The following is a 19,979-nucleotide window of genomic DNA, read 5'->3' on the forward strand; positions in this document are numbered from 1 at the left end:
GCATCCCTGGGTTCCATATTACCCTGTTGTACTTTATATCTGTGTATGCGTACATATATTTCTACATGTGTACTGATATGTATTTCCGTATCTGTGTATGCACATGAGTACATATGTGGTCGACTTGCGGCGATAGTGGCAGCATACGGCTACGCCGTGTGCTGTAGAACCGGCGTGCAGTGAGGTGTTGGCGTTCCATGCTCTGCTGGCTATTGGGTGTGCAGTGTTTGGGCGGTGCCTTTGTTGGAGTCACACATACGTCCGCACATACGGTACACATTACGGGCGGACATGTTTGTGTGGCGTCCATTTTACTGTGTGTGCAGGTCAGGAGGTGTCAGTCCATGGGGCCTACACTGTCAAAGTATGTGCTATGCGTTCCCTCTTTGCCAGGGCGTAGGCATATTGGGTACGCCTCTGTCTACCTACTGGGGCTGGCTCAGTGTGTCCATGGCGCTGAACGCCCTGTGCCTGTGCTTGCCCTGGCAGTTGTGGCGGGCTTGGTGGCCCTCCGGCATTATGTCCCTGCAGCAGCTGTTTCCGCAGAATCATATTGTGTAGCATACAACATACTATGAATATGTGGGCACTTGTGCCTGGAGAGTACTGCAAGGCTCCACCAGATGTATCCAAGCACCGGAACCGTGATTTCAACATCCCAACACACGCTCTATGATTATTCTCGTTTGTGCGTGTGCCTCATTATGGCGTTCTTGCATGTGTGTGTGTGCATTTCTGATGGGTGTCATCAACCACGGCTCCAGTGCGTAGCCAGCATCCCCCACAAGGTGACCTTGTGTGATGTCCCCTGGCTAATACCTGATACAGCTGTGAGGCATGCCAGATATGGGAGTCGTGGTAGCTTCCAGGGCTGCCAGCACACACATCCATAATAATGCCCCGCGCATTGCACGACCTGGCAATTGATGGAGGGTATCCCTTGCGGTTTATGTAGCGTCTACCCTGCTCCCCTGGGTGGTGACTTAATTTCTATGTGCGTGCAGTCTATCGCACCCAGGACCTCCGGTATTGTGCCACACGGTGGAAGCGGCGCATATTGCTAGCCAACTCCTCCTGAGATGTGGGGAAATTTATGTGCTCATGGGCATGTGGTAACATGGCATCCAGGAACTGGTGTAGTACCCTGGATGCTGATGCCTGTGAGATGCCCATTATGTCCCGGTGGGCCTTTGAAAGGTACCTGTAGCCAGTATTCGCAAGCTCACACATACCTTTGTGTCCACTGGGATGGGCTCCCCTCTGTTGTCTCTTGTTCTCAGGCGGCCGGCACAGCTCCACTATTTGCTGTAACGTGTCCCTGTCCACCCTGTAGCGCTCTACTATCTCCAGGTCTCACAGCGCCTGGTAGGTCACCCTTGGTCTGAACACTCTCCTTCTCCTGTGAGGCCTCGGTGGTTGTCGGCACCACCCTCCGCAACTCCGTCTGTCTCTGCCACATACCTATGCATCACGGCCATGGCACCCAGCATATACATATTAAAAGTTCCCCGTCTGTTTACACTCCTACGGTGCGGCGCTTGGGAAATCATGCGCTGTGTTGTGTGCATTCACATTTAATACTGTTGTGCTGTATACCCGGTGATGTCATTGGGTGTGTCTGTGCAGCCGTATCCATGGATTATTTCCGTGGTTTTACGGTTGCAACTGCAACGGTACTGCCTGTAGTGTTACATTACAGTTGCCTGCATTGCCTTGGCCTTGCATCTTACATTACTGCATCCTGCAGGCACATGGCATATGATGCATTTTATCTGCAGCCGCAGTTATGCTACCTCTGTACTTGGCTGTGCTATTTCGGTTCTTTGCTCTTTGCATTTCTACTACATCCCCTACTATCTTTGCACTCATATGCCTCCCCTTTCCCGTTATGCAGGAGTCTGCATGCATAGTTATCAGCTGCCGGCGTTTGCCCTTCCTGCATTGATTGGTGTTGATTGCTCATTACGGCTCCATTTACACTGCTTCCGCATTTCCTCGTATTCTCCGCATTACCTTCCTATAGCCGTGGTTGTTGACGGTGAGGCCGTCACATGACTGGTTTAGGGAACGTAGTCATCCTCGTGCACATGCATCTGTACGCGCATTCTGTACTCTCAGCGCATCTATTTCCTAATACGCCAGTCCTGATGCTGTGATGTGCATTGTACAGCCCAGATTTGCTGACCTCCAATATCCTTCCTCCTACAGTGGCACACCTCTCTGTGGTTGACATGTATCTCGTGTAGGCCACTCCTCGGTGTAGTACCGCTACGCCGTTTGCTCCATCCTTACACCGGCGCCGTTTTTGCGATTCACTATTATCTGCCTCATTTGCATGGAATTGACTACTAATACATGGTTACGGGCGCGAACACCGCCACCACTCCTTGACAACCATTGCGCTGGGGTTGAAGCTTTACATACATACTATGGTGTGTGGTGGCTGTGCAGCTGATGTGTGTTATACTGCTCTTTTAGGACATTGTCATATTATTTCATTGCTTTGCAACTTCTGTGCACATATCCCGGGGGTCTGCTGTTCTTTCTACGTACGTGCCATTTATGTCATTTTACATTTTGTGCATATTTTCTTTGGACATTCTCGGTGCCTTTCCACATTGGCATATTGCACCTATATGATACCTGACTTTGACAGCCTTCCGTTACTCCTCGGTCATGTTTGGGTAAATGTAAACCGCTTTTTTGGTTTACATTGCCGTTCCCCTACGCTTCGCCTCGCCACTGTGGATCGCTATTTGCCCTCATTTGCATGGTGCAATACCGCACACGGTGTGTTTTGCATACCCTCGCCGGGCGGAGCGGTCCGGCGCCGCGCCGGTAGTGCACGTGAAATTCATTCATACCTGAATCGCTCAGCAGTCATATTTGGCGTTATAACGCCGACGCTATGCTGGCGCCTGGCGCAAGGTTCATGAATCCCGGGGTTAGTTCTAAACATGAACGATGCTGCAACAAAGTTGCCAGATTTGCTTGCAAAAAAAACTTACCAGGCCCACCACTGTTTGGCACTAAAAAATCTTGACTGGCTCAAGCTTTCTCAGCACCTATTTTATACCCAGCTCATCTTAACCCACACATCATCTATACACCATTTGCCTGCTCAGTAATTAGCCCCATACAACAAGACTATCTACCAAACCATCCCCTTTGGTCAAACGATAAACAACTGCTTGATATTTGCAAACCACAAAGGGCTGTTGGGGTCAATCTCTGTTCCAATAATGTAGCTATAAAATGGGATAAAATGTCTGTACCAATTAGGTCTATGTCACACCTTCATTTTTTCAAACCATTACTAAAAGACTTCCTCTCTGGCTACCGGCTTTGTCCCTGCTCCTCATCTTGGACATAGCTTCTCCTAACATCCTTAATCACCTTCATATACCTCCCTTTAAAACACTGAATCACTTAAGCTGCTTATCCCCCTCGAATATTTCTCTTTATTGCAGTACTTAAACTACTATACCTACTTTTAATTGCACAACCAAATTTACCCCTACCTGTCTTACACACCACTCTTCTATCTGTAAATTCTCAATACAATGCTTGTATATTAATGTTTATGAACATCAATACAAATTTTATTATATTGGCTACTATGGTATGTATTCACTGAAACTGAATTATATATTTTTTTGTTTTAAGCACTGACTGCTTTAAATTGTCTTCATGGAACTTTTCTCCCCAGGCCTTCACTGAAAAAGGGCACCTGTGCCCAGTTGGACTTTCCTGGTAAGCAAATGCCAATAAATAAATATACATTAGATTGCAGCCTGTCCTTGTACCTCATAGTACGTACATACAAATATTTCAAACATGGGAATTAATGCCCTTCTAGCTTGCTGATATACCAAAACATTTGTTCCCATAATAAGTGTCCAGGCTGTTCTTAAAAATATCTAAACTAGTGTTTGCTTTAATGTAATTTGATAGTCTATTCCATGCATCAGCTGCTATCTCAGAGAACTAATTAGTACACTTTTCATTCCTATAGAATCTTCTACATAGGTTGTCTGATGATTGTCTAGTACTTTTTGATAACCCCAAACATTCCCAGAGGCAGTCTTCTCTAAATGCCTTATATACCTGAATAAGATCTCTTCTTAGATATCTGTAAGAGACACTGTACAAGTTCCCATGTTTTAGTCTTTCATAATAACTTAAATTTTCCCATCCATGGCTGCCCTTGGTGTATTTTCACTGTACCCTTTCCAGTTTATTCATGCTGGTTTTCTTATAGGGTTTCCATATTGTTATTCCATACTCAAGTTTGGGTCTAATGTAACTAACAAACAATGACTTTGTTATTTTTGATTTCCTAGACTTTATAAATCTTTTTATACAAAATATAGTTGTATAACTACCATTAACAAATTGATTGATATAATTAGAAAACCTCATAGCAGAATCTACCCATATACCCAGATCCTTAAATGAGTCTACAGTTTCAATCACTGTGTGTTGTATTAAATATTCACATTTCAATTTATGTCTGGGAAATCTCATATGCTTAGTTTTTATTGTATTTATCAGCATATTAGTCTCCTGTGCCCAAGTGGTCTATTTGGTCAAGTTACCTTATCTGTAACACATGTAATCAGTTTACCCAATTTCAGGTCATCCGCATATAGGATGTAGAACACCTTAGATGAAAATGTTAGGCCTGAAAGATACAATCTAAGCAAGTAAGGGCATAGGACAGAGCCATGTGGGACACCCTGGCTGTAACCAAGGATTTCACCTGTCCAGTTGCTGTATGATACTTACCATGTCCTATTTGTAAGCCATGCAGCTATCCATCTTATCAAGAGTACATCAATACCTAGTTGTACTAATTTATGGATCAGTGTTTTGTGTATGACCCTGTCAAATGCTGAAGTTAAATCTATATAAATTACATCACAGCACTATGTTTCATTCATAGCTGTTATAATATTGTTATAGAACATCATGTTACAAGTGGTAATAGATCTGTTTTCAACATATGCATGCTGATATATGGTTTCAAGTTCCAACTTATCCAATTCTGACAATAACTTATCTAATATTACCTTCTCCATTATTTTTCCATAACATGAAAGTTGACTTAAGCGTCTATATGACTCTGGATTTGTCCCACCCCCTTTCCCTTAAAGACAGGGTTAATATGCATGTCTCCAATCTTGAGGAATTTCCCCATATTTATATGACCTAGTGAATAACAGATATAATGGTACTTTAAGTTCTTGCTGAAGTGTTCTCAGATAATTGTTACTAATTCCATCTTCTCCCTGTGGTTTGTTTGGATCTAGTTTGTGCAGTTCATTTTCAATATAATCTAATTTGATTCAAGTATCTGGGGTTACCTGGATGTCACTAGGACAACTTATCACCCCTTTTGAAGAGCCAAACTGTTTTGCATAAGATTTTATAAATATATCTATAATCTGTTGTGTCTGAGAATAAATTTTAGAACCTGCACAGAGTTTATCAATGTGTGTGTCTTTACTCCTTCCACATCTTATGTACCTATAAAAAGGTTTCCTATTATGCTCAATATCTTCATATACATTTTCTTTAAAATTTTCTTGATCTTGTCTCACACTCTGCTTAAAATGTCTAGCTTGTTTATTTCAGTTTTCAAAGTTGTAGCTAGACCTCTCTTCCATTTCTTATATTTTTTTGTCTCTCACCTTAATCATATATTTTGTTCTTATGCAAATATAGCCCCTTATGTTGTATGCCTAGATCCTGATGTTAAACATTTTTTTGATTTTTTTGCACTCAAAAATTTCTTTTTCCACTGAACAACTCACCCCAGTTAGTTTTACATAGTGACTGTTTTGCTTCTATATAATCTGTAATTAACCTTCTGTGCATTGGTTTAGATTTCAGTTTGGCAGAATTATCTAGCAACAAATTAACCTTTATAACCACATGATCACTGCAAATCAATGGTGGTAAAACTTGACTTAAAGTAACAGTAAGTTCATTAGGAACACAAACAATGTCTAGTATGTTCCGTCCCCTGGTAGTTTTTTTTTACAATCTGAAGCAATTGTTGTTCCTGAATATAGGTTGTGAATAATTTCCTTACTAACATTGTTGAATCAATATTATTCCAGTCTGTTTCTAGTAAATTTAAGTCTCCAGTTAATATTATTCTACCTCCTCTGTTTCAATCAAGAAATATATGAGTTCATCTATATCATCTGCACTTGACTTCGGTGGTCTATACACTCCAACAATTGTTATATGTTCCAGGGTTGTCTTTATTGTCACAGTTACACAGTCTATAGTATTGGTGTTATCATTGACCATGTAATAATCACAAGTCTCATAGCTATCTTTAATCTCTATCATAACACCTCCACCTGAGTTTTTGTTAAAATTTCTGTTACAGTAAAAACATTTATACCCTAACAGAGCTGGTTTCAAGTCATTGTTCATTAACCATTTTTCACAAACAATAACAGCATAAATCATGTGGGAATGTAGCAAACTTTCCAACAAAAACACTTTATTACTAATGCTCCTAGCATTAACAACCATCAGAGATGCTTCAAATGTTGTTATCTGTGAACTATTAAAGTTTTGACCTGGCAAAAATCCTGCCTAGTGTTTATTGAATATTGCAAAATATCTGCTGCAAAAATTATCTTCCCTGATCTGACAAATGCACGCCATCCTGTCTGAACACGTGTGCCCAAAACTAAGCTTGGATGCTTTACACATTTCTATTTTTCAAAACAGGACATTTTTTTCCATGTAGGTATTTACCCCAAAAATCTTTTCATTCACAGTGACCTGAATATCCTTTCTATAGGTGATTTGTGAAAAATATGTCCTAACACCAGTACAAGCAATACTATGTAAGACAGCTGTCAGTTCCCTACTAACAGTCAGAGAATCTTAACAGATGACAACATTTGTATCACCATGAATAAAAATGAATCTGCACTTCCTTACATGAAGGCATTCCAAGGCTTGTCTCACATTCTCACATCTTCTATTATTGGTCCTGGCAAGCACAACACTATTCAAAGTTCATTATCTTCTCTGTAAATATAAGTATCAGTTCCTCTAATAACTGAATCTCCAATTACAAGAATAGTTGTGTTGGCCAGCTCTGAAGAATCTTTAGCTTCTAATACAGTAATGTCTGTTCTATCAATTGTTACGAAGGTTAGATCTTCATCATTATTAGTCTTATTAATCCCACTGTTTTCATTGTGTATTAAATTGTCATCCAGCTGGTATTGTAAATCCACAGGTTTAGCCATGCAGTCAGCATCTGTATTTCTCTTCTTTTTTCTTACAGTAATATTCTTCAATCCTTCCACGTTCAATTTTGATTTCTTCCTTTTCACCTGCCCCTTCCCTCTTTTTTCTACCTTCTCTGTTGGAAAAATTATGCCTTTTTCTGTAGACTGAAGGTTTTCGGATAGAAAAATATCATAATTCTCTGTAATCTGTGTGTTATATAACAAAGCTGCGTCATTTACTACATGTTCTCTTTCCTTTATAGTCATTAATCAGTTTCTTTTTCTTCTCTGTTATTTGTTGTGAAGTTCTTCCTTTCTTTCTTTTTTTGTTTACTTCTAAACATACTGGATCTTCAGATTGCTGAATACTTGCATTCAGAGTTCCAAAGTTGTCAGGGGCATCAACTTGTTTCATAGGGGTTGAATGATCTTTGCAGGAAATAGATGCATCATTTCTAAATCTCTTCTGTTTGTTCTATGCCTAACATTATTTAATTCACCAGTCCAGTCATTAATATATGAAACAACAGTTCTCCAAGCCATGCCAATTGCACAAGTGCAATCATCATCAATAAGTCTAGAATTACTTCTAACAATGGTAAATCATCCAACTTTTGACATGAGGAAGACTGATCACCAGTGTAATCAGCTGTTACCTTTAAATATGCAAAGCATTTATTAATTTGTACATGATATTTATGCGTTAGCAAATCATCAGTGTCATACTCATTTGCGGAATCCATATTCAGCTTCAAATTAATAAAATATTGAACAGAAAAGAATAATCAAAACCAGTAACCGCAGAATTCAGAGAACTTAAATCAACTTCTATGACAAAAAATCACACCAGCAATATACAACTAAACAATAAAGTACAGTAAAGTTGTTCTGACCATACAAGTTCTGCAAATCAGACAAAAGTTATAATTCCTTTATGTTGCATGCAAAGGCTTGCAGCAGCTTCTGCTCACTATCACTTACAGTCACACTTCTTTTTAACAGTAAAGATGAATAATTCACAAACCAAGGTAGGATTGTTTAGATATGCTCAGGATTTTCCTCTCTGTGGTCTGCATGAATTTATAGCTGTCTAGGCCACTTGGGTTGGATAGAGCTTGTCTGTCTACAACCTATCCCTTTCTAAATACCAACAGTGAAATTAATGGTAAAACAACAAAATATGAATCAAAGTAAATCTTATTAACAAGCTATTCCTTCCTACCTACAAAGAGTGAAAAACAGTGATAACACATACAAATTCAAATAAAACTTATCTTACCAGTCATCTCCACAGCAGATCACAAACCAAGGTAGGATTGTTTAGATATGCTCAGGACTGTGAGGATGGTAGTGAACACAACTGCTACCATGAAGGCATCTACATTAGTGTAGTACAGCCACTACTTGTACGTCATGGTAATGAACACAGCTAACAGGCCATGTTCATTCACTGTGGCAGAGATAAGTGTTTGTGAGTTTAGTGTTATGGTAGGGTTAGGAGGTGACTGTGTGAGTGTAGGTGATGATCAGCATCTGTGAGTGAATGGGTGCATGTATGTCTCCCTGGGAGATAGTGGTAGTCAGGAGTTAGGTTAGGGGTGTGTGTGTGTGTGTGTGTGTGTGTGTGTGTGTGTGTGTGTGTGTGTGTGTGTGTGTGTGTGTGTGTGTGTGTGTGTGTGTGTGTGTGTGTGTGTGTGTGTGTGTGTGTGTGTGTGTGTGTGTGTGTGTGTGTGTGTGTGTGTGTGTGTGTGTGTGTGTGTGTGTGTGTGTGTGTGTGTGTGTGTGTGTGTGTGTGTGTGTGTGTGTGTGTGTGTGTGTGTGTGTGTGTGTGTGTGTGTGTGTGTGTGTGTGTGTGTGTGTAGACAGGGATGCAGTCATACTTCCACACACTGCTAGAGTAATGAGTAGGACCTGCAACATTAAATTAGGGGGCGCATTAGACTTTAGGTGTATCTGTTATTTTACATGCCTTAATGACACTTCCAGAAGGAAGAGAGTGTCACTGGGCAGCCACAGTGCTGTAGTGGTTAGCATTTTAACCTCACAGCAATAGGTTCTCCAGTTCAATTCTGGTCTGGGCTGCCTTCTGTGTGGAGTCTGCATGTCCTCCCTGCAGTCATGTGAGTTTCCTCTTGGTGCTCCAGTTTCCTCCCACATTCCAAAGACATGTAGTAGGAGCACTGGACACTCTAAATTGCCCATAGGTGTGAGTATGTGTGTGAATGAGTGGTACAGATGAAATACCATAGCAGAACTAGCCATTCAGTGGTATAAACCTTGGCTTGAGATGATTATCACTGTTGAAGTGACACCCTGACCCCATGTGCAAAACTGGGAAAAAGGGGTTGAGGATGGATGGTTGGATGAAATGACACTTCCACAGTACAGGGATCAGGGAAAAAGACTAGATTCCTGGGTTATTTATTATTTCTCATGTCTGAATGACATGTAAACAGAACAGGGATCGGGGACCACTTGTCACCAAGGATACTCAATATAGTGTGTCTTAAAAGCACATTTGTAAAAAGGTTGCTGAGACTCACTAGGCACCAGGGAAAGTAACATGAATTAAAAGGCACTAAGCAGAGCCACACCCTGTATCCTCCCATCCCCCACAGAGCATATTAGTCCGCTATTCCACTTCTGGATACCAAGGAGTGAGTGTTAAAGTAAATAAATGTTAAAAAATGTAAAAAAATACATGGGGAAAGGGATTTGAACCATGCACCATAACACAAGAAACTCCTGTATTAACTCATAAGTCAGTACAGTAGATGTTATTTTATTATATTGAGAATCTCAGTCATTGTTTCATACAAGGGAGAGGGACAAAAATGTTAGGCATACCTTTCAGCCTCATAAGCTGCATTTACCCTAACATGCATTTACTGAAGGATATGAAATCAAATGTCTAAAATTAAGGACTGATTGCAATAATCTGTAATTTACCTGAGCAAAAGAAAAGGAAACATCATGGACATTCTGACAACCAAGACAGGTATGGGGTATGTGGATTATGTGTCTGTGGGTGTTTTCCTGTGTGCTTCTGTGTAGGGGAGAGTGATGAGGGGGAGTGGTGCCTGTGTTTACATAATGTAGTTGATACACTTAACAACTATGAGAAATGCTGACTTACACTCTGCTGTAGGTAATTGCAATTCAGGGACATGCAAATTATCTGATATTGAGGACATTCCTCATTGTGGCTAATCTGTCTATCAACTGCAATTAGGAGCCTAGCATAAGCAGGGTGTTTTTACTGCAGGCTGTACATCCCTCCCCAGAGATCATAATGAATCCATGGGCATGTCAGATTAGGTTGTAAAGCTGTAGAAAAAGATTTTTGATTAAAAATAACAGGTGAAAATTACCAGAAAGGAGAAGTAAACTCTTACTTTAGTAAATGGTGTGCATCACAAATGATGTCTGATGAAGTCTTAAATATTGTGAAGACAAAAGTTATTGCCAAAGTACTTAAGTTGTTAGTTTTACTTTCTGGAATTTATAAGCTCTTCAAATTATACAAGTTGCTAATTTTAATATTTTTGCACAAGTTAATTTCGGTTGTATGTTGATACTGTTATTTAACAAAATTTGAGAAAATATGTTGTTTATGAATATTCAGAGTTGCTGACTTTGCTGAGTCATGAGATGGTGTGTTTGTTATTTAAACATGATAAAATATTTCCTTTGAAACTTTAATTAACTTTATATGATAAAATTGGACTGTTAGTCTGTGCTTTGAATAATTAATGAAATGGATTTTTAAATAAAGTGTTTATTTGGACTAGATGTTTTTGCCTGGGTGACGTCCCTCCTGTGGACCAGTAATCAAGGAGCCTCAATCCTCAGCACTGACACCAGTGAGGGACATTCACTTGGAACAAAGATAAATACAGTATTTCCAGATGAAGCTTTCTGCACCAAGCACAATTTCCTTAAGAGCACACAGGGAACACACTCCATCCTGGGGCTGGGTTTCCCTCTCTCTCACTCTCCAGGCTCCAAGAAACACTTCCCACTGACACTGCTGTAGACGTGAGTCCTCAGCCAAGTGTTCCAAGCAAAGTCCTCCACCACCCTCTCTGTGAAACCAGTGCTCTGTGTCCCTGCTGCAGGTAGCTCACACACACACACACACACACACACACACACACACACACACACACACACACACACACACACACACACACACACACACCTGGGAAAAGCTGGCACAGATTTACCAGCTATGCTCCCTCTGCCCAGACTATTAGGAATATACTGCCACCAGAACACTCAAAGCCAGCTACCCTATGGCTCTTACAAGGGCACCAGATTATACTGAGTAAAATTAATACTAATACAAATGGTAGTGTTTGACTAATGCAGCAAGGCTTTCAGGGGGGGCACAGTGTTACCAAATAAATATAAGTACTCTCAAAGGTTAAAATATTCTCTAAAAGATGAGCCACAATGAAAAGTTTAAATATATTTAATCATAAATAATAAAACAATATAAAAATACTAAATATTTATTTACAATAAACACCAGAGTTTCACTTACAGGAAATATTAAAATAACACCAATGGAAAGACTCACACAGATACAGAAAAACAATACTTAACTAATCTCACTCTATTTACCTGACTGATCTAAAGAATTATTTTCCTCTAGTTCACTTACTAGAGCAAGGCAAGATGATGTAGGTGACTGGTCCTTCTTTGTCAGGTTTCAAAAACAGACTGCCCTGTGACTTCTGTCTCATCTAGTATTAAAACATCATTTCAGTGCTGCCTTACAGAATGACATCACACACATCTGGTCATCTGACTTCTGGTTCTCACAATACCCCCTTTACAAGCAACTGAACCAGACTCTAACATAAGTGTGTCATAATACACACACATAGAGCTTTGCTAAGATATGTTATAGTATCTGGAAGCTATACAACCATTTCAAAATCTTCCACCCTTCCAGGGTAGCAATTAGTTCACCCCTAAGGACAGTACAGTATGATTCCTAGTCCTGGTTTTCACAAACATTTTGTCTCTTGCTCCAATCAGAACTGCAAGATACAATCTTTATGGCCTAAGCCAGGTAATTTAATTTCAAACTATTTTTCAAATTTAGCTGGACTAAGATTAACCTCTTCTCTTCCAGTATTCTCTTTTACAGTATATTCATTTCAACAGTTACAATACAGTCTGACATACAGGTGTATGTCTCCTTTATTCAGCAGAACCATTGTTACTATGCTTTTAACATAAGCAGCTTTACAAATATATTTTCAACACAAGCACCTGTACAAATCAGTTTGATATACAATTGACATACAATTCTCTACAAAACTCCAGCTAGCTATACTGGCATATGTTACACATCCACTGCCCTACTCTGTCTGGCATAGCTAGCACCACCTCACATCGTTACAGCCTGTTTGATGAAGTAGGACAAGCATACACAGCTATGATATGTTATTGTAATGTGATAACATCTGTTTTATTTCACTTTTTATGTTTTTGTATATATTATAAAATTATCAAAACACAACCTTGAATTGAAAAATAATCATAGTCTATACTCTGAATGGAATTTTATTATTAATGTTGTTATATTCTTTTAAATAAAAATGAAAAGAAATTGTAAGTATAACACACACAGAAGTACTTAAACCCCAGATAAGGGAGGGCAATGTGAGGAATGGTACAGAGAGGAAGGAGGTTAACTGGATTATGAGAATGAGGGCAGATAAAGGCAAGGGCCTCAATTAAACCTATTTTGAGGTCTAGACGTTTAGTTACTAGATAGCATCTAGGACTTTGCTGTATATGTATTTTTGTACACTTGATAGCATTTCATTCAAATACTGTTACAAACAATAATGAGTTGTTTATTTGGGTCCCTAATTTATTATTATCTAACCCTCGTATGCTTCCAGATAGCCAGCACATATATATATATATATATATATATATATATATATATATATATATATATATATATATATATAATGAGTAATTGCCTGAGTATGTATATAATTTATTTTTTCGGATGTTTTGAATATAAGGTTTAGTGCATTCCATCTGGTATGCATGGCACAAGAATGTGAAAAGGTGGTAATATTATGCACCATACATGCTTCCTTTTGCTGTAGTTAATATGCAGAATATAGCAAGAGGATGGTCATCCTGAATTATATCATCTTTATCGATGTTGTCTTAGCAGTTTATATATTATAGTAGGTAGTGCAATACTATTTTATACTTAACATTTTTATTTGTATTGACTGTTAATTACTGATGGACTCTTTGATTTAAGAACAGGATGCATTTGAATTTACTAGTCTATTATGATGCACGCATCCTTAATTGGAAGGATACATATATCCATTCGGATAAATGATATTGTATAATCTTATGCCATCGGCTAGTTTAATGATGGCCATTTCTTCAAAGTAGTAGTATTTACTTGGCAGATGCACAGTGGTTTAGCTGTTTAAAACTTACGGCAAAAAGTTTTTTACAAGAAGCATGTGTTTTTAAAAGTTGATTAAATAATTACATTTGTATCATGTGCTTGCTATATAAGCAAATGTTTGTACGTTTGAAATGTTTTTAAGGTCTGATGAAGCGGTTAGTGAAAGCTCTTACCTAGTGCACGTAATAAAAGATTTTTATACTTTTATAACAAGACTGGTTTATTGGAAGCCTAGTGGTTGCCTCCCTCTGTTTTTGCTATTGGACTTTATATACACACAGAAGTAGTCTAACATAATTTGCAGAACATTGTAGAGAGTGATCAGTGGCTTATAATAGGGACAGCTCCTGGTCTGTTTGGAAAAGTGATACTTAAACTAAATGTGTTGTAGTGTGTAAATTGTGAGAATATAATGATTATAATTATGGTTGGCAATCCAATGGAGTGATGTGCTTTTGTTGTTTTGTGAACTCTGGGTGTACCCCTGAGGTACTGAAAATGTATGTAATAATTTACTAGCTATTCATATACTGGATTTTGAGTTAATTCTGTTTGTTTTTTCCACTGTGTATCAGGTCTTTGCATATAAAGTTAGAAAGAGGCATTATATGGTGTTTTGTGATCTTACATAAGTAGACCCTTGGTCAAAACAGAAAGTCTGCCAACTAATCTATCCTCTGTTTCCAGCCTTATAGTACTTGGTATATTCAGGATAAGTAAGAGTTGCCCGCACTCACAGTAAACAATCTCTTACTTAACTTGTTTCTATTTGAAAATAGTACATCCTAGACCAATTACACAAAAGCAGTCTTCAAACACAAATTAAAATGTACCAGTGATTGGTGACTCCATAATAATACACACAGAGTCCACACTCACAAAGCCAGACAAAAGCAGGGTGACAATGAGCTGTCTCACAGGAGCCAAGATTGCCAATGCTACAAGGGCCCTTAAGACCCTTGAACCAGACATATATGAATACAGCATGATGACGGTCCATGATGGGGTGCGCTGAACCCTGAGGGATATAAAAGAAGATATGATAGGGCTCTCCATGCACATCAGAAATGGAGGAAAGACCCTGGTATATAACAGAATCCATCCATCATCAAAAATAATACTGAGGTATAAAGAAAAAATTGTTGGCTTTAACAGTTCAGCATGTGTCAGCATGAGTTGTGATGCTTGACAACCATTCTAGCTGCACCTGGAATGGCTGGCACTTTTAATTCAAAGACTTGGGTACACTGGCAAAAGCTTTTTCAGCCTCCATTGTGCCTTTTTTGGCAGAGTCCAGCTGATAAACCTCTAAATTTAATTTCCAAAACAAATCAACCATTGAACCATATCAAGATGGCTCTTCTTAATGTTAAATGTCTAAACAACAAACTGATGGACCTTGAGGCCCTCCTGGTTTTGGAACACATCTATGTATGTGTCATTACAGAAACCTAGTTTAAGTGATCAAAGAAAGACCCACTCAATACATGGGTTTTGTACTTATCACTCATTTAGATCTGAATGGAGTTTTAGTGGCTTATCCATATTTGTTAGAGACCACATTACCTCAAGATAGATACCCATAGGCACTCAAGCAGAGTTTATTGAGATTTGAATTGTGCTAAAACAGATCAGGTATCAGTTCCCAGCATGCTACAAAATCTATTCCATGGCTCCATAAAATCACACAACCTCTTCAATCTGAACCTAGCAACTATCTTGGTTTCAAAGGAGTGGCATGCTACAGAACTCTTTTTGTAACTTCATAAAATCACACAACCTCTTCAGCCTGAAACTAGCAAATGTCTTGGTCTCAGACAAGTGGAGCACAGCTGTTGTGATGTCATTTGACAAGGGTACCCTGACTAGCCTAATATATCCTATATGAAAAGCCACAGAAAGTACCATAATTGACCTAATTAACTATGATATCAAAAATCTTATCAAACTTGAACCCCACCAGTTTGGCTTTGTCTAAGGTAGATCTTGTCTAAAGAATTCCTGTGAACTTCTTTGAGGGAGTTGTTCAGGCTGTAGACTTTGGACAAGATTATCCTCACAATGTACCCTGATACCACCAAGGCATTTTATACCACACAATATGCAAATATTGTAAACAAGTAGAAGGGGCTCCAAATTGACCCATATGGACTTAGGTAGATAGCCAATAAGCTTAGAAATAGGTTTCACCCATTAAGAGTAGGAGTACATCCTGTCAGAGCATAAAGGTGACCAGTGGAGTTCTGCAGGGATCCATGCTGGGACCTCTGCTGTTCAGCACCTACTTCTCAGATCTCCACTCATTAAATGAGGATCTCTGATTAACAAAGATCATGGATGATTGCAAGCTGGAAGATGTCATTAAGTCTCCCTCTGGCATGCAGTACTCTAGCACTGGCTTACACTTGTCAATAGCTGGCATGCCAAAAGTGGGCTCAAACTGAATGCCAAAGAGTGCAATATTCTATCACTTGGTAAGCACCCCCTAATTCCTGCTTAAAGTAGAGATAACACACCACTTTAACATGAAAAGGTCATGAGAGACTTGGGCATCTAGACTTGACAGCTCCCTCACATCACATTGCAACAACAGTGAGGAAATCCTTTTACCTCACACAGCTCATACTAAAAGGTATTTCTTCCATATCAAAATAAGTTTTTGACTCCTTGTACCCCACATTGATTATACCCAAAATTGAGTACAATGTCCACTTTGGGATGTACCTCACTAAACATATCAAGCAATTGGAAATGCCCCAGAGGATTGTAACTTAAAAGGCCAGGGAACTAAAAGATCTACAAAGAAATACTGGAGACCTTTATCCTTATACTCAGTTTCATCTAGATTCCTTAAGGGTTACCTGTATCTTACTTATAGGAGCATAATGGATTACATATTCTGAGAACTGCACCTTAATGAGTCAAATAGTCGAACCAACACTAAGGCCAAAGATCTAAATCTACTCTAACAAATAAAAAGGAGAAAAAAAGGAATAGATTTGCCTTGCAACACCTACTCCTTCACTAAAATAAAACTCCGTCCAGGTTAAGCAGTGTGGCATACTGCCTGCCTTTAAAAATGAGCTAGACAACCAAATGGGTGTTTAAAAATTCACTCATCGTATAAGTAGCCTGTCCCTCCTTGAAAAGAGAGGCAAGGTCTAAGGGTATGTGCTAGAAAGGCAGAAATGGTCACACAGCTCAGATGCCTAGTAACTTCTATGATCCTATAATCCTATGATTTAATGACTTCTATGATCCTATAATCCTATGATCCTATAATTTATTCAGGTTTCAGGAAGTGGATTCCTTGATTCTACTCACTTGTAGCACTAGTCATTCTATAATATCTACTGCCGCATTAACACTTTTCCAAAGATAATACCACAACCTTTCATTAGGAGCAGTTTCCATTTTCCTAGTGGTATCCAGACCATCACCATCATATGATAAACCTGCATGACAAGCTATGAAGTCTTCTATGAAGCCACAGATCTTTTCACAGCATTTATTCACTCACAGAGTGTATTTTGTCTGGGACAGAGATGTTGGTCTTTTCCTTGCCACAGACCAGGAGAATGACGGTGCTCATCCTCAGTTCAAGATCTTATAGATACACCAGAGTCAGAGAACATTTAATTGGTTTTGCTCTCGCCTTGATTATGCTGATTACTTTTCTTGACAACATTTTCTAGTCATTCCTAATTCACTGTTACCTTTCCTGGCCTAATGTTCTAAATACCCAACACCATCTCACTACAAAACAAGAAGTCTGCTACCCCTTTTCCTTACATACCATTTTATTTTTAACTCAGATCCAAAGCCTAGATAGTTAAGTCTGTCACAGGGAATAATTTGACTGCCATTTTTTAATTCTCTGTTCATTTTTATGAAACAATCATTCCACTTTTTAACAGAATTAGAAAGGCCACTGCAGGGAGGGATTGGGCACCTGGGAGAGGAGGCCAGGATTTAGTGCTAGGGATGTTGTTTTCCCTAACACAAAGACTTGTACCTTCTCAGTGGAAAACAAGGATTCATAAATTCTCTCTCCTCAAGCTGGGAACAAATGGACCACAGGGATCGTAACCTGATCAGGAAATGAATGGTTCTTTTACCCATATAAGGAATGAAAAAAGCAGTCTGGTGTGGGGAGGGGAGGTGGCTGCCTGATGGTGGTCATGTGGATTAAAGAAAATAAATTAGTAAGCACCTTCAGTGCCTTAAATTATCAAAGATGTCTGTTTCAGTTTTACTGTTTGTATAAGATGGCTCTGACAACATGATAGCCATCAAGCCTTTAAAGTAGGCTGCAGGGATACTTGTTGCTCTAAAGAAATTTGTTTCCTGGGAGTGAAGGTGAATATTCTCTAACCTTGTCTCAGAAAGAAACCTGATGAGCTTCAACTTTGGAAAGGTAATGTTGCAGTTCCTTTAATAATTTTTCTGAATTCACCCTGTCTACCTTATTAATGCAGACTTTAAACCTAACTCTGCCTCTGTCCTTAACCCTAATCTTGTAACTTACCTTACAAAAACCCTTTCTGGAACACTAATGTTCAAACAAATTTAGTCTGAATGTAGTTGTGGGGCTCTGCTTGTGAGGTTGCAAAAAGAAACTTTGTTTCCTTTCACAATCTTATTTTTGTTCATTATTTAAGACTTTCTGCATGTTGATTTTTTGTAAAGCAAGCATTATGTTTGTATTAAATTCATTATATATATATATATATATATATATATATATATATATATATATATATATATATATATATATATATATATATATGTGTGTGTGTGTGTGTGTGTGCTGAGAGAGAGAGAGAGTACCAGAAGACTGAACATCAAAACATCGATCCCAAAGGATCGAATGTCAAAACAGTGAAAAAAAAATTTTTTGCAGCAGGGCAAGCCCCCTGCAACCCCCGCATCCCCTGTTAATTATATATACAAACTCTAAGATCACACAACAGTGAGGAAAAGGCTAATACCTACTCCCAATTATCCCGCAGCCTCCCACAAAGTAATGCCTGCAGAAGTGATCAGATGATTATTCGATCACCTCTGCTAGTATTACAGATGTTTGATATTATGAATATTTGACTGTATGATGTGCTCCCATACATAAACTTAAAGATCACACAAACTTGGGAAAGAGGAAGACAGTGATAAAAATGTAACACTGACTTTTTCTCTCTCGCTCTTCTGTCCAATTCTGATTGCCTCTACAATGCACTGATCACCTTCCAGTGTTGACGTTCTGAGAATTGATCGACTGTCTACTGACAAACCATATGATTCCCATTATGAGTTATGCTATTGAACTCCAGGGTACAAAGTACAGTGAAAATAGAAAGAAAAGCTGCACAGACTGTCTACACATGGAAATAGTTTATTATAAATATAAATGGTTTTGTTCCTGCTTTCTGTGGAACTTTTTCAGAACTACTGAATCAGTACACTGCAAGTCTTATAAAAGTCAACAAATCATGTGACTCATTAATGTTTGTTGTTGCTATTTATTGTTTTAAATTTGTTTACTGTTTTTATTGCCTTATATCAATGTAAAAAAGATCTTAAAATAGACTGATTTTTTGTAAAAAAATGTCATATTTTTAATCATATTTTTAAAACCGTATGTTTTATTAATAAGTCACACAATGTGCTGATTTTTATAAAGACTTTCAGTGCACTGAGTCAGTAGTTCTGAAGAAGCTCCATGGGAAGTAAGAACAAAAGCACGTAACTTTATAATAAATTATATCCTTGTGTAGACAGTCCTTGTGGCGCTCCTTACAATACTAAGTATAACCTACAGAATGCATGTACTCACCTGTTGCAACTGTGTAAAATCTGCACCTATAAAACCAAATAACTTGACTCTGCTTTCTAATTAGCCACCCTCCTTTGGTGGCAGTGTCACTTCAGAATTTTTTAAGTGGACAATTTGACAATTACTCATCTTGTACTATACTTGGATGTCTTATGTGACTCGGTGAAACACATTTTCCATCTTTATATTTTCATTTTTGTATACCTTTATTTTAGACAAAAAAAAACAATTCTAAGCTTGTTTCCTGCCTTTCCTGTAGCTAGTCTAGTCCAGATACAGACTTGCTGTATCCAGAACTGTTGGTAAGCTTCTGACCCCCCAAGCCTTTCTGTGTTGGAGGGAAGCCTTCTAGCTTATCAGTGGGAGTGGTAAGCACTAGGTAGCCTATCTACCATGGGAAGAGTGGGTTTTGTCCCAGAAA

Source organism: Protopterus annectens, chromosome 9.part0, assembly GCF_019279795.1.
Source record: "Protopterus annectens isolate FY-2018-M chromosome 9.part0, PAN1.0, whole genome shotgun sequence".
Classification (NCBI taxonomy): Eukaryota; Metazoa; Chordata; order Ceratodontiformes; family Protopteridae; genus Protopterus; species Protopterus annectens.